Consider the following 14,298-nt stretch of genomic DNA (forward strand, 5'->3'; position numbering starts at 1 on the left):
GATTCATTTGTGGGTGGTGTTACAAATGAGCAATGCTTAGCTGTCTTCATAGAGAAGGAAGTAAGGAAGTTTGCTGAAGTGGTGCAGACAACAGAACTGGTATCAGGAGGGCTTGCAGGTGATGTTCTTTTAAAAATAATCGAGCAGCATTATCCAAGTGACAGTTCTGCTGTTTCATGGGGCAAGGTGACAAATAACTTTTTCAGACATGCTGTGGATGGTAATGTGGAATAGGAACCAGGTGATGTGGCAGCAGAGAATGCAGCAGTTAAACTTATACAGCAGTGATAGAGTAAAGTAAAAAGCAGCAAGAAACTGAGAAGATGTCTGGTTTTGTGGCAGCAGATAGTGCAGTAACTAAAACATATGCAACAGTGACAGCAATCAGAAAAGGAGAGCAGCAACAAACTGTAAGTAAAAAAAAAAAAAAAAATGACACTGCAATAAACAGATATGTATGGAATAATTTGGCAACTGGTCCGGATTTCAAAGCTCAAGAAATGTGGTCTTGTTTTACATATTGGGACAGAGACTTATTGTAACTTATTATTTGAAACTGAGGGATTGATGATGACATTTCTGGAACTGTGTAACAAAAAGGACATTTATCCATGGAACAAGTATTTATTTTCTGGTACTAACTTAAATATTAAAAAGTGTTGCATTGCAGTTTAGAACTGATGATGGAAGGAGATGATGTTAAAAAATGCATGCAGTTCTTGTGTGAAAATATTGATGATAATGTGAAAGTTAGAGATGAGAGAAATGTATGCAATAGAGGCTAGAGGATGGAAGCTGTTTTCAAAGTGAAAAAAAAAAGCATAGTGAAACACTAAGTGTTATTTTTGTGACTGGTCATAGAGGGACATTACATTATGCTGGCCAGCCTAAAATGTGTTTATTTTTGGGGACTTTTCTCTCTTAATTAATGATTGTGACAGGTTAGAATGCAATCAGTGTGGGGAGAAAAGACATACAACAAGAAGGTGTGTGCCGGAATGGAGGTTGTGTGAAAAAGGAGACACGTTTGCAAGGATTGCCAAGAGCAAATAGTAAATAATGAAAAAGAAAGGGAATGGGAAGTGAACATACATGAGGAAGGACAACAAGAGGCTGGGGAAGAGCATGAACAAGTTGAAGAAGAACTGTAGAAGAAGATAAAATAGAGGGGGAAAATGAGGAAAGAGAGAATGCATGCAGGAAGAGAGGTCAGGAGGAGGGATTGATGATGATATATATTTTTTTTAAGTTCTAGCCAGTGAAAAATATTATTCTGGGGATCAAGGATTATTTATACATAAACTCAGGAAAAATATTCAATTGGAAAAAGAGTAAAAATAAGAAAATAAAAATTTAAAAATATTCCCCCTACACTTAAAAAGAAGTAAAAGCAACATTTTCCAAGTACTTTCAGTAAATGTTAAAAGTATTATTAACATTGTGATGTGGACGTTACTGTGATAGAGGATATAAAATTACTGATAAGTAAAGAAAGACTACAAACAGAAAAATTGTGTGGTGGAAAGGAAATATAATATGAAACTTAGGAAGTGAAAGTTGTTCTGGAATGGCTGTGTCGTATAAAAAACTGTGAAAATACTAAATGCAATGTTGGTAAGGATGGGAAGGTTAACTGTTGTGGATGTAAGGTGGAGAATGTTTATAGAATTGTAGAATTGTATGTATATGTAACTAGCAAAGAAACAGAGATAATCTGTTTCATCAAATATTACACTGTGGTGGTGTAAATGAAAATTGTAACTGCAGGGGACTTTAAATGTGATTTAAGGGGAACATGTAAAAAGAAAGGGAAAGTTGTAAAAAATGCAGAATGTGACAAAATGTGCTAAATTAACTTCATGGTACAAAAGTCAATGGAGTTATATAAGTAGAACACTTGAATCTGAGACTGTTTGTTTTTTATTATCTGAAGGCTTGGGGTAGCAGTTGTGATGGGTTTTTCAGACCATTTAGCAAGATTGATGAAGGTGATAAAGAAAGGGTGTGTGTTAAAACAAGAAAGGAAATAAAAAGAATAAATGAGAAATTATGGGATGAAACTGGAGAGTGAGAAGTATTGCAGTTGTGGAAGGATCATATAACCAGGAAGGACTTCTATAAAAACTAGTCTGAATGGTGGACTGAATTTAAAAAGAAGTATAAAAAGTACTTTTTTCAATTGCAAAATGATATAAGAAAGAGAGAAAGTGAAGTATGGGAAATGTATTGGAGAATTTAGAGAATAATACAGGAGAGTATCATACTATGGAAATAGAAACATATAAAAGAAATCGAGAAAAAAATAATGCGTTACTGTTTAGACAGAGATATTATTTACAAGGGTGGAGGTATCTGCATATTTGGGTAAAATAGTAAAGGAGGATATTAGTATAATGAGGGAAAAGAAAAATATAAAAGGAGAGGTAAAAGGAACACAAGTGTAAATTACGAGTATCGTAGTCCAGCATGTAAATATGAATAAGATTAAAAAAGAGAGAGAGCGAGAGAATGGAAAGTAAAAAATATTTCCAGAATGAGTTAAGGAAGAATTTGAAGAAGAAATTTCTATTAGTGAATTGAATTAAGTACTTGGGAAAGTAACTGTTCAATCAGTGTCGGGCCCAGATGGTATATGGTATATGGTATATGGAGTATACAAGAAATTAACAGGCTGGCAAAGAGAGCATTTTGTAAATGTACTGAATGAATGGTTGAAGGAAGGGTTTCTTTATGAAGAGTTATGCAATGGAATATTAAAATTTATATGAAAGAAAAATGATAAAAATGAAATAAAAAAATGGAGGTTCATTACACTAAACACTGATTATATTTTTTTATGAGAATAATATAGAGAAGAATGAAAGGAAGGATGAGTGATACTATGGAAGAAAGTATACATGGTATAAAAAGGAAGGGATGTCAACAATTGTTACTGTTTGTGAGAGAGATTGTGAATGATATAAGTAAAAAGGAGGATGTGAAACTTATGGTAGGTGATATTAGTGGGTCTAAGGTTAATCGTAAAAGACAATATCCATCCAACAGCTTTTCAGCAAATACTAACTGCCGAACATGCTTTTTATTGTATAGGCTCATTACTGTAAATTCAGTCATCGAATACTCATAGTTGGCCATCTACAAGGAAGTAGCATTACAGGAAGATTAGATTAGCACCAGACATTTACTATGTGGGGGCTGTGCCCCCCACACCCCCACAAATTATATATAGCAACTCCAGGATCGCACTACAGTAAGGAAAGGTTAGATTTGCTATTCTATACTGAAAATGGCCAACTATGAGTATTCAATGAATGGATTTATGATGATGAGCCAATACAACAAAAAGCACATTTGACAGTTAGTTTTCACTTAAAAGCCGTTCGATGGATATTGTTGTTTGTCGTCAACGATTAACCATAGACCCAATATTAGCAAGGCATTAGATACAGTCAGACATGATGTTTTCTGGGATGTTATGGAGAAGTATGGAATGTTTGTCTTTTCGGCTTTTCCCGGTTAGGAGTCGCCACAGCGGAACTCCGGTCCACTAATGACTGGCAGTAGATATTTATAGTGCCGAGTTGCCAGCCCGATGTCCAACCTTCAGCGAAGGCATGCCCATTCACGCATGTCTTTCGGAGGCCACGCAACCGTGGGGAGGACAAATAATTAGGAGAGTGTGTATGTCAGAATTTCAAAATAATAGAGTGAGAGTGTTAGTCAATAGATGGGTAAATAAAGAAATATGCATGAAAGGTGGTATAAGACAAGGATGTAACAAATATCAAAAGTGCCAAAGTACTGCAAGCAGACAATCCAAAAGGAAAAACCACTTTAATGACAAAACACAGCAGAGCTTCGGGACATAATCCTTCTTCAATACTACAAACTTATAAAATTTCTTTCATCTTATATACAGGCCCAAAGTAGTCATGTGGTTAGCAGCCCAAAAATCACATGACCATAAGTATCACTCAGTAAGGCACAGTTAAAACAACACAGATAGCAATGATTCTATAGTACAAAAAAAAAAAAATTAAATAATTTAAAATTCAGCTTGCTAATATGATTAATAATCAATTACACATAAAATTCATATTATAAAATTCATATTGTAGAAACAATATACATAATTATAAATTCAATCTACTGAGCTTAACCAAAATTGGTTTAAGGCTCAGCATACTGTTCAAGCCAGGAGAACGGTCACCAGTAAACCTTAAAATCCACTCATATTCTTTAATTTCTAAGAAGTTATTTATATCACCACCTCTTGGGGAGGGGAAAACAATGTCAATAACCCTGAATTTAAAAACATGATCTTGTCCACAATCTAACATATGCTTATATAAAGCATTTGTTTCGACACATCTTCTAATTTCAGACTTATGCTCTGTAATCCTCTCTTTCAACCTACGAGTGGTTTTGCCTACATAAAAGATTTGCATAACACACAGGTAGCCAAATACACTATATGTGTTGTGTGACAAGTAGCTGAAACATAAAATTTAAAAGTTTTCCCCGTTACTGGATGAACAAAAAGGTCACTCCCTGTGTCAAAAATATCTCCACAGCATGAACAATTGTGGCATTTACATGTACCATACTTAGAGGAAAGCGTTTTCACAATGTTGGTAGAAAAATCCTTATAACATAATGAATTTTTTAAAGTTCTCATGTTCCTATAGGCAAATAAAGGTCTATCACCACCACCATTCTCCTGGCTTGATCCTCAGCCCTCCCTCTGATAGACCTTCTTGGTCCAAAGGCATGCCGGTTGATGCTATGTTGGTGGCGGCGGCCACTAGGAAAGAACTTGCCCAGGAAAGTTCTTCGGTCCATCCGCCAGACAAGGAGTCCCGGTCATTGGACCGTATTGGGAAGCGGATGTTTGCTTCAGCGACCTTTGGCACGCACCATTAGGCTACAGCGTGACTTAATTAAGGAATACGCTGCAGCCCCTCCGGAGTCCATGTCGGTCCCAGACAAAAAGGTTTTTGAGACTCGAATGGCCACTCTAAAGTCCATATCAAATACATCTATGCGGCTTCTTTCCCATGCCACGGAAGGAGCCGCTAAAGCTAGCGGAGCTGGAGTGGTCTTGCGACGTCACTCCTGGCTTCGCCTTTGCGACTTCACGGAACCCTTTAAGGCGTCCTTCGCGAACGCCCCTTATGACGGTTCGGCCTTATTTGGCTCAACAGTTAACGACACGCTGGTCCAAAGCGAAAAGGATGGGAAGACGCTGTCGGCCGTTGGAGTCCGCTTCTCTAGCCCCCAAAGATCCTTCTCCAGGAATCAGAGGGGGCAAAAGAAGCTGTGGTTCCGTAAATCTCAGCAATCCCATCCTGCTGCGGACAACTCATCCTCTAGAGGCAGAGGAGGACAAGGTGGACGCCGGCCCAGAGGCAGAGGGGGGCCACGTAACTTCAGGTCTAGAGAACCTTTCTCGGACAGACCCCGTGCAACAGCCCTGAGGGCTTGCCCGACTGTCCCTCTCTGGAGGCAGTCAGGGGGCGATTATTGGAGCACCTGTCAAACTGGGAGTCCATTACAAAGGATCAATGGGTGCTCCGGATTATATCCAGAGGTTACACTATACCGTTCACACACACACACCCCAAACCCAAACGTCTCCCCGATGTTCCACCCCATCAGAGGGAGTCCGCAGCTCTGGAAATTTCAGAGTTGCTAAGAAAAAGAGCCATCCAGCCCGTCCCCCCAGATCAGTCTGGATTGGGTTATTACTCCAGGTTCTTCTTGGTGCCAAAGAAAACGGGGGACCTCAGACCCATGCTAGACCTCTCGTCCCTGAACCTGTTCATACCCAAGGAAAAGTTCCGGATGGTCACCCTCCAATCTATTCTCCCCCTTCTGCGGGAGAATGACTGGATGTGCTCGTTAGACCTCAAAGATGCGTACTACCATATACTAATGGACAGACAATCCAGGAGGTTCCTCCGCTTCCGGCTAGGAGCCAGTCATTATCAGTTCAGGGTTCTTCCATTTGGCCTAACCTCAGCCCCCAGAATGTTTACCAAAGTCATGGCAGTGGTTGCAGCCCACCTGAGACTCCAGGGCATTCAGGTGTTCCCTTACCTAGACGACTGGCTCCTCACTGCCCCCAACAGGCATCTACTGGTTGTGGTGAGAGATTACGCCCTCTCTCTGGCCCGTCGTTTGGGCATTTCAGTGAATCTAAAGAAATCCTGCCTGTGCCCCACTCAAGCCCTAGAATTCATAGGGGCCAGGTTGGATACTCGGATCTCCAAAGTGGTTCTTACACCTGTCAGGCTGAACAATTTGTCTCTCCAAATCTTAGACATTCTTCGGAGCCCCGCTCCTCCAGCAGAATTAGTCCTGAGGGCGCTAGGGTCTATGTCAGCAGCGATCGGCCTTTCTCTTCATGCCCATCTGCGAATGCGAGTGTTACAGTGGACTCTCCAGGTCCAATGGTCACTGTCGGTCCATCCCTTAGACATGCCGATTCCCCTGAGCAGGGCGTGCAGACACTCCCTTCTTTGGTGGTTACAGGCTCAGGAACTCAAAGAAGGGAGACCCTTTGTGATTCCCCCAGTCAAAGCCACGTTGACCACGGACGCTTCTTGCCTCGGGTGGGGCGGGCATTATGCAGGCAAGTCCGTCCAAGGCACGTGGACTCCTCTAGAGACTGCATTGCATATCAACATCCTAGAGATGAGGGCAGTGCTTTTGGCATTGCAAGCTCTTCATCACCTTCTTCCTCTGGGGACTATTGCAATCCAGACGGACAACATGTCCGTTGTCTGGTATATAAACAAACAGGGAGGGACCAGATCTTACCCCCTGTGTCGAGAAGCCATGAGAGTGTGGGAATGGGCGATTCCCACCAACCGCTTTCTGATAGCAATGCACATTCCGGGACGGTCCAACATATTAGCGGACAAGTTAAGTCGGGTATTCCTCAGCCCTTACAAGTGGTCTCTGAATCCTTCTGTCGTGAAGCAGATATTCCTCAAGTGGGGTCAACCTCTCTGCGACCTTTTCACTTCTCCCCTAAACACAAAATGCAGCGATTACTTCGCGATAGTTCCCCCCAGAGGGGAATCCCCCAGGTATGCTCTGGTTCATGCTTGGCCGCCCGGTCTCCTTTATGCATATCCTCCTCTTCCTCTGATGATGAAATTCATCCAGAAAGCCTGTCGGTTGGGGAGCAGAGTGATTCTCATAGCCCCATTCTGGCCTCAACAAATCTGGTTCCCCTTTCTGCAGTCTCACAGTGTGTCTTCCCCATGGATTCTGGAGCCCAGACCAGACCTAATCTCGCATCCGACGAGATGCCACACTCCGAACCTGGTCAATCTCAGGCTTACGGCTTGGTTGATCCAGTTCCATTAATGGCTAGGACTCCCGGTATCTCGTCCCCTGTTAAGGCCATTCTGGTGGCAGCTCATAAGCCATCCACCAGAAAGCTCTACAACAGTAAATGGAAATGCTTTTCCATCTGGGCAAAGGAGAAGGAATTGGATCCATTTACGGTTCCTGTTCCCACTATCCTGGACTTCCTGTCCTTTCTTTTTAGACAAGGAGCTAGTGCGTCCACTGTTAAGGTCCAGCTAGCAGCCATCTCTCATTATCACGTGGGGGATGGCGTAGATTCCTTGGCGTCAGCAAAAATATGCAAGACCTTCTTAAAAGGCGTGTTTCTCTTAAAGCCCCCTATTAAGCTGGCAGTTCCTCCATGGGATCTTACCTTGATCTTACAAGCATTAACAAGACCACCTTTCGAGCCGGCGGCCTCAGTGCCATTGAAATTCTTATCTTGGAAAACGGCCTTTTTGGTTGCTATTACTTCAGCCAAACGAGTCTCAGAATTACAAGCTCTGTGCATTAAGCATCCATACCTTATTTTTCACAAGGATAGAGTGGCCCTCGGGACTAATCCTTCCTTTCTGCCTAAGGTAGCCACAGAGGCTAACATTAATCAGTCTATTAATCTTCCTGTTTTCTTCCCGAATTTCCAAAACAAGGGTGAATACACATTGCACAAATTGGATGTACACAGACAACTATGTTTTTACTTGCATAGGACTAAAGATTTTTCGCAAGTCAGACCAGTTGTTTCTTTCTTATGCTAAGTCAGCCATGGGCAAACCAATTTCTAAGGTGACAGTGGCAAATTGGATCTCTCAGTGTATTACACAGGGATACACTTCATCTGGGAAGCCAGCTCCGGTTGGCGTGCGTGTGCATTCTACTAGATCTGTGGCTACCTCGACGGCTTTTTGGTCTAGAGTTCCGGTAGACGATATTTGTTCAGCAGCTACCTGGTCCTCTTCCCACACGTTCATTTCTCATTACAAACTGGACATGATCTCCAGAAGTAGGGCTTCCTTTGGCTCCACGGTGCTTCGGAATATCCTTCCGTAGGGACCACCCAGGGTCTTAGGTAAGCTGGGGACTCTGTCCCACAGGTTGCAGATCAAATGAAGTAACTACTTCAGATAAAGAAGTTATGTACTCACCATAACGTTCCATCTGAGTAGATACTTCATTTGTCTGCAACCCACCCTCCCTGCCATCCCCCGAACCTCGGTAAGGTATTGTTCCTTTGGAGATTTTTCTCTGTCTTTAGCCTATAGGGCAAAATAACCAATCTGAGGTAATGTGGTTGGTAGTAAGGGATTATGGGTAGGGGGGAGGAGCTAGGAGCTCGGATCTTGGAGCTTGGAAAGCTGCCGGTTCGGATCCGAGGTCGGATCCGACTACCCCACAGGTTGCAGACAAATGAAGTATCTACTCAGATGGAACGTTATGGTGAGTACATAACTTCTTTTTTATAAGTTCCATGATGATATGTTCCATGGTCTTGCAGACCAGGCTCATTAGGCTAAAGGGGCAGTAGTTCCCGGGTCCATGGTGGCTCCCCCTTTGTGGAGTGGGAAAACCATCATTGTGTACCATTCAGTGGGCACAAAGCCTGAGGTGAGGCTATGACTGAACATGGTACCTTAGGTGTGGTGCCAGTTCATTCTGTAGTTCATGTAGAACGCAGGGATATTGTCAGGTCCCATGGATGCTGTGTTCTTGGCTTTGGAGAGTGTGTTTTTTACCTGTACAGCCATGATTACAGGAACTTTGCATTCTTCTGGTATAGAGATGGGCCCTTTACGGGGTGGGGCTGTAAAGTTAGCACTGAACCTATCTGCCAGGATGTTGGCAATATCAGTCGGTTCTGTATATTTAGTGCCATTGTGCTGTAAGTCAGAGCAGATCTGAGTGTTGCCATTGAGATTCTTGACATAGCTATAGAATGCTTTGTGGTTGTCTTTAGAATCAGTGGCGATTTTGTTTTCATAACTAGCTTTGGAGGATTTTATGAGGGATCTCAGCTTCTTACCGAGGCTGACCAGGGAGTTCTTCCAGACATGGGATTTTACTCTTGCAACAGTTTCTTTCTTCTGTTGTAGAGTTTGTTTATGGCAAGAGACCACCAGATTGGCTTCCTTTTTTTAGAGGATAGCATCTTGGTTCTGTTAAGGATAGCACGATCCATGCACTCATGTAAGTGCTTATAAAGTGCATTTGTGTAGGATTCAGCAGTCGTACCTCTATTGTCCATCTGCATGGGTGTTGTGAAGTTTGCCACTTCTGTCTTAAGAAGCGTGAAGTTGGCTTTGGAGAAATTTTTTACGGTGGTTTCCCTAATGGGGTGGGGGTGGGATGTGGATGTCTAGGCTGATTAGCTTGTGGTCGGATCTGACCAACAAGGAACTGACCTCTGGTGTGGAACACCGGTCACCCTTGTTGGTAATGACCAGGTCTATGATATTGTTGCCCCTGGTGGGGGTGTGGATAAGTTGATCCAAGGCATTGGAATTTATGAATTCCAGAAAACGTTAAGCAAAAGAGTTGGTACATGTGTAGTTTTCCCAGTTAATGGTTGGGTAGTTGAAATCACCCAATATTAGGGTGTTGGGTTGTACCCTAATATTTTCCAGTATATCAAGAAATGAGGAGTGGGAATCCTGGGGCATGGTGGGGGATCTGTAACAAGTTACAATTTGGATTGCGGTCTTGCCCAGAGTTAGTTGCACTTGGATAATCTTGGATGCATTATGCTGAGCAACTAGCCTAGAGGTGTGGATATCCTTAATGAATATGGACACACCTCCACCTTTAGTGTTTCGGTCCAGGTTAGGTGGACGAAAGGTGTGGCATGAATTATAGCCTGGTAATGCAGGGATGCTGTCTGGAGCCTTGAACCAGGTCTCTGTCGCTGCACAGATGTCGATGTTCTTCATTTTAAGGAGTGCCTCGAGTGAATGCATTTTGAGGTTTAGACTTCTAGCATTGAGTAGCATTACCCTCAGATTTTGTTTGCTTGTACCTGTTACAGTGGTGAATTTGTCATTTGAACCTTGCCTAAAAAAGGCACTGTAGGGGTGGTAAGAATGTTAGCCAGTATCCAGAATCCCAAGGGCGACAGGTGCAGGCCATCTCTGGCAAAGCATTGTGGTCTGTCGATCATGTCATCCCAGGCAGACAGATACTGGATCCCCTTAGAATGACACCAGAAGCTTAGCCAATTGTTGAAGTCAATAATTTTGCCCTTGTACTGTGGTATCATTCTGGGTGATGGCAGGATGCTACTCAGGGTTAGGGTCATACCTGCCTGGGCTACAAGATCGGAGAGCTAATAAACAAGTACTCTCCACCACCTTACAAACATGGTGGGTGCACCATGAAACATGCATCCAAGCCTCAGTGTCAGCTCAAAAGTCCATAAGGGAAACCTCCTCACAGTCCTATATGCTAGTCATGGGTGACTCCATAGTGAGACACACTAACACACCATTCACCAGACTGAGTAAGGAGAGAGTCACTGTTAGATTTCTATATGGTGCCAGGATCCACCACAACACACATGCACTCAAGTCCTTGCACCACAAGTACACATATGACAGTCATTGTACGCAAAGGAGTAAACAACTTCAGAACAGCCTTCCTGGGCTATATGAAGAGAGACGTGATGGAACTCTGAGAATGTTACCAAGGCAGGTATGAACCTAACCTTGAGCAACATTTCAAATTGGGCTTTTGGTCATATAAACTACATTTCTTTAGTGAACTGTATAACTGCAACATAACTCACTCTGCATACATTCTTTCTGTTTATATAATGAATCATGCAGCTCAACAAATTCAGACCCTGGGATTCAGAAAGGCTTAGTACAATGTGGAACTCTTAGTTGAGAAGGTATCAGCATTGTACTAGGCCTTTCCCTTTCACGCTAGAGGGATAAGTATGGAATCAAGAGTCTGGTTCTTTTTTTGTGAGTTCAATTGTGCATGCAAGTGTATGGCTAAGTGTTTCAGTGTGTGTGTGTGTGTGTGTGTGTGTGTGTGTGTGTGTGTGTGTGTGACAGAGTGTGCTTGCTCATGCGCATGGGTTTGTGTGCAGGGGGATTGTCTTTTGAGCTGGGGAGAAGCTAGCATGGTCAGACCTGATAGTACTGTATTCAATTAAAAGATGTGTTAATAAGCTGATAATGAGATCTTTCTCATTGCAGCCAAACCTGTCTCTTAATCATATTTTCTCACCATTGGACTCTGGCCAACTCACATTGGACAACTGGATAGAATAGTAAGCATTTCTTTCAGTCCTAGGGACAGGTTTTTGCTCTGTTCTTTAACTCAGTCATTTAAACATCAACACTTTCCTTAGTCTCGATTCCTTGTAAAATAAATGCCAAATGGCAGCTTAATCTTTGGCTCACAAAAGTTGTTAAAAGTCTTTCTTACAACTACTATCTTGTCTTTTTCCTCCTTCTTGAGGTTAAATGTAATGCATATCTTTAAAGCTTACTTCACTGAGATATGGAGGAACATTGCACATTGTATGTTTTCTGGCTTTTCTTGGACGTCCTCTTGCAGTGAGTTACGGCTCAAGTTTGCAGATCTAAATCTTCTGGATTTCTGACAAGTGGCCTACAGCTTGAGAACTGCTGGTGGTTGTGGATTCAAAGTAAAGGCTAGCATTAATTAAAAAATGAAAAGTATTTGGTAGCTCCGTAGTTTTATGAAAACATGAAGCTAGGATATTTTAATAGTAAATATTACTTTCAGGATTCAAAATGTGAAAAACGTCATGCCAACTTGGATTGCCATTGTTTGTGATGATGATTCTGTAATGATATCTCAGTGGAAAAGTTCCTCTTTTGTAGTCTTTTGCACATCCATCAATATAAAAATATTATTAGCATTCTGGATTTGTTTATTCTAACATTATGTAAGATACTTCTGCTAAAGAAGTCAAATGGCAAATAGAAGATTTATGGGTCAAGAGTAATTTTAATTCTTTGAGATCTTTTCTGTAACTGTTATGGGAGACATTTTGCATAGCATGTATATCTCTTAAAATTAAGTACAGTTGTGTAAGTAAACTTACCATAACGGTAGATGTTCAAGTGATCACTTCTGCGGTAGCCTGTCCTGTCAAGGATATAACTGACGGACAGCTTCCAAAGCTTCAGGACACCTTTGACTCGCTCAAACTGTCATGAAGCTCAAGCTGAGCTGAATAAAAGACAGCTTTGGGTGTCAAGCCCTTCAGAGGGAGCCTTACTGAGCACTGAAAGGACAATGCTAGGAAGAACAAAAAAAAATTACCATACCTTGGCATAAATAACACACCAAAAGACAACGGGAGGTGGAGGGAGGGAGCAGTGATCATTCAAACATCTAGTGTTATGGTTAAGTTACTTACACAACTGTACTACCTTCATGATATTGATCACTGATGCAGCGGCCTTAGTTATTTGGGTGGATTACCATAGCTTACTACATTTGGGAGGTGGAAGGAGAAGAGACCAGGAGCATCTGGAGAATGGAATGGTCCTTGCAAAGCCTGATCTAGACCTAAAGAAGAAATTGAGCTTATAGTGTTTTGTAAAAGTATGTACAAAGGACCATATTGCAGCTTATAAAATATTTCTAGAATCCAGCCCTTTCTAAAAAGCTTACATGAAGTCTAGACCCTTGTATTGTGGGCCTTGACCTTGCCTGGAATAGTTTTGTTGGTAATGAGTATGACAAAAGGTAATAGCCTTAGACAACCATTTGGAAACAGTCTGTTTTAAATGGGTTGTCCCTTTCTCTTACCTTCACAAGAAATAGACAATTGATCTTAAAGAAACCCTGTCCTCATGGAAAATGAGATAAAGTTGTCTCACTGTAAGAGCTTGCAGCTCAAATACTCTACTTCCAGAGGTCAGAGCAATCAGTGCAATAGTTTTCCATGTTAAGAATTTCAAGTCAACTAGATTAGCTGGTTCAAATGGAACAAGTGGTAGCTTCTCTAACACAAACGTAAGATCCCAAGGACTTTTCTTGGAGGCCTCTTATGCAAAACCCTTTTCAAAAACATTTTGACATGAGAATGCATTGAAAGAGGAAATTCCATGGGCAGACATGCTGAATGGCCAATAAATGAACCTTGACAGAGGAGTAAGAAAGATCATTGTATAGTAACTCACACAAATATTGTAAAACCAGAGAACAACTAGCCCTGAATAGGTGCTGGAAATGTTGTTGGCACCAAGTAGAATCCTTTTCCATTTGCTAATATATGATTTTCAAGTAGCAGGCCTGCCCCATTAGTATCTAGAGTCTTCAGTAAACAGGTGCCCATTGGGTATTAAGACCGTATCATCCAGGCAGTGAATTATATAAAGCACCTTGTTCTTGTGTGAGTTGAAGTCTGTGAGGAAGACTGTGGTAATTGCACCTGGCTATCTCCAATAGAAAGGAGAACCACAGTTGCCTGAGCCAGAAGGAAGTCACCACAATGATCTTGGGGAATTCCTTCTGAATCATCAGAATTACCCTGGATATTAGAAGAAAGGGTAGAAAGCCATACAGGAACATTCTTGCCAAAGGATAAGAAAAGGTATCTGTCTTCCAGGTCTTCTTGCATGGAGTCCTAGAGCAGAATCTTGCCAGGTGATTGTTAAGAGAGAAGGCAAAGAGGTCTACTTAAGGAACTCCCAACAAATTAAATCTTGGAAGACTGCCAGTCTGGTTTCCATTTATGAGGGTCTGCCCTAGTCCTCCTCAGCATGTCTGGTACACAGTTTTGTTCTGACAGAATTTATGATGTCTGTAGAGCAAGATTTTGCTATGAAGCTGTATCCCAAGCTAACATGGCTAGTCTGCAGAGGGGGTCCAACATGGTCCCCCTTGCTTGTTGATGAACCATATGACTGTGATATTGTCTGTAACAATTTGAAGAGGTCTTGGAGACTAAAGATGAATGAC

This window comes from Protopterus annectens, chromosome 6.part0, assembly GCF_019279795.1.
Source record: "Protopterus annectens isolate FY-2018-M chromosome 6.part0, PAN1.0, whole genome shotgun sequence".
Lineage (NCBI taxonomy): Eukaryota > Metazoa > Chordata > Ceratodontiformes > Protopteridae > Protopterus > Protopterus annectens.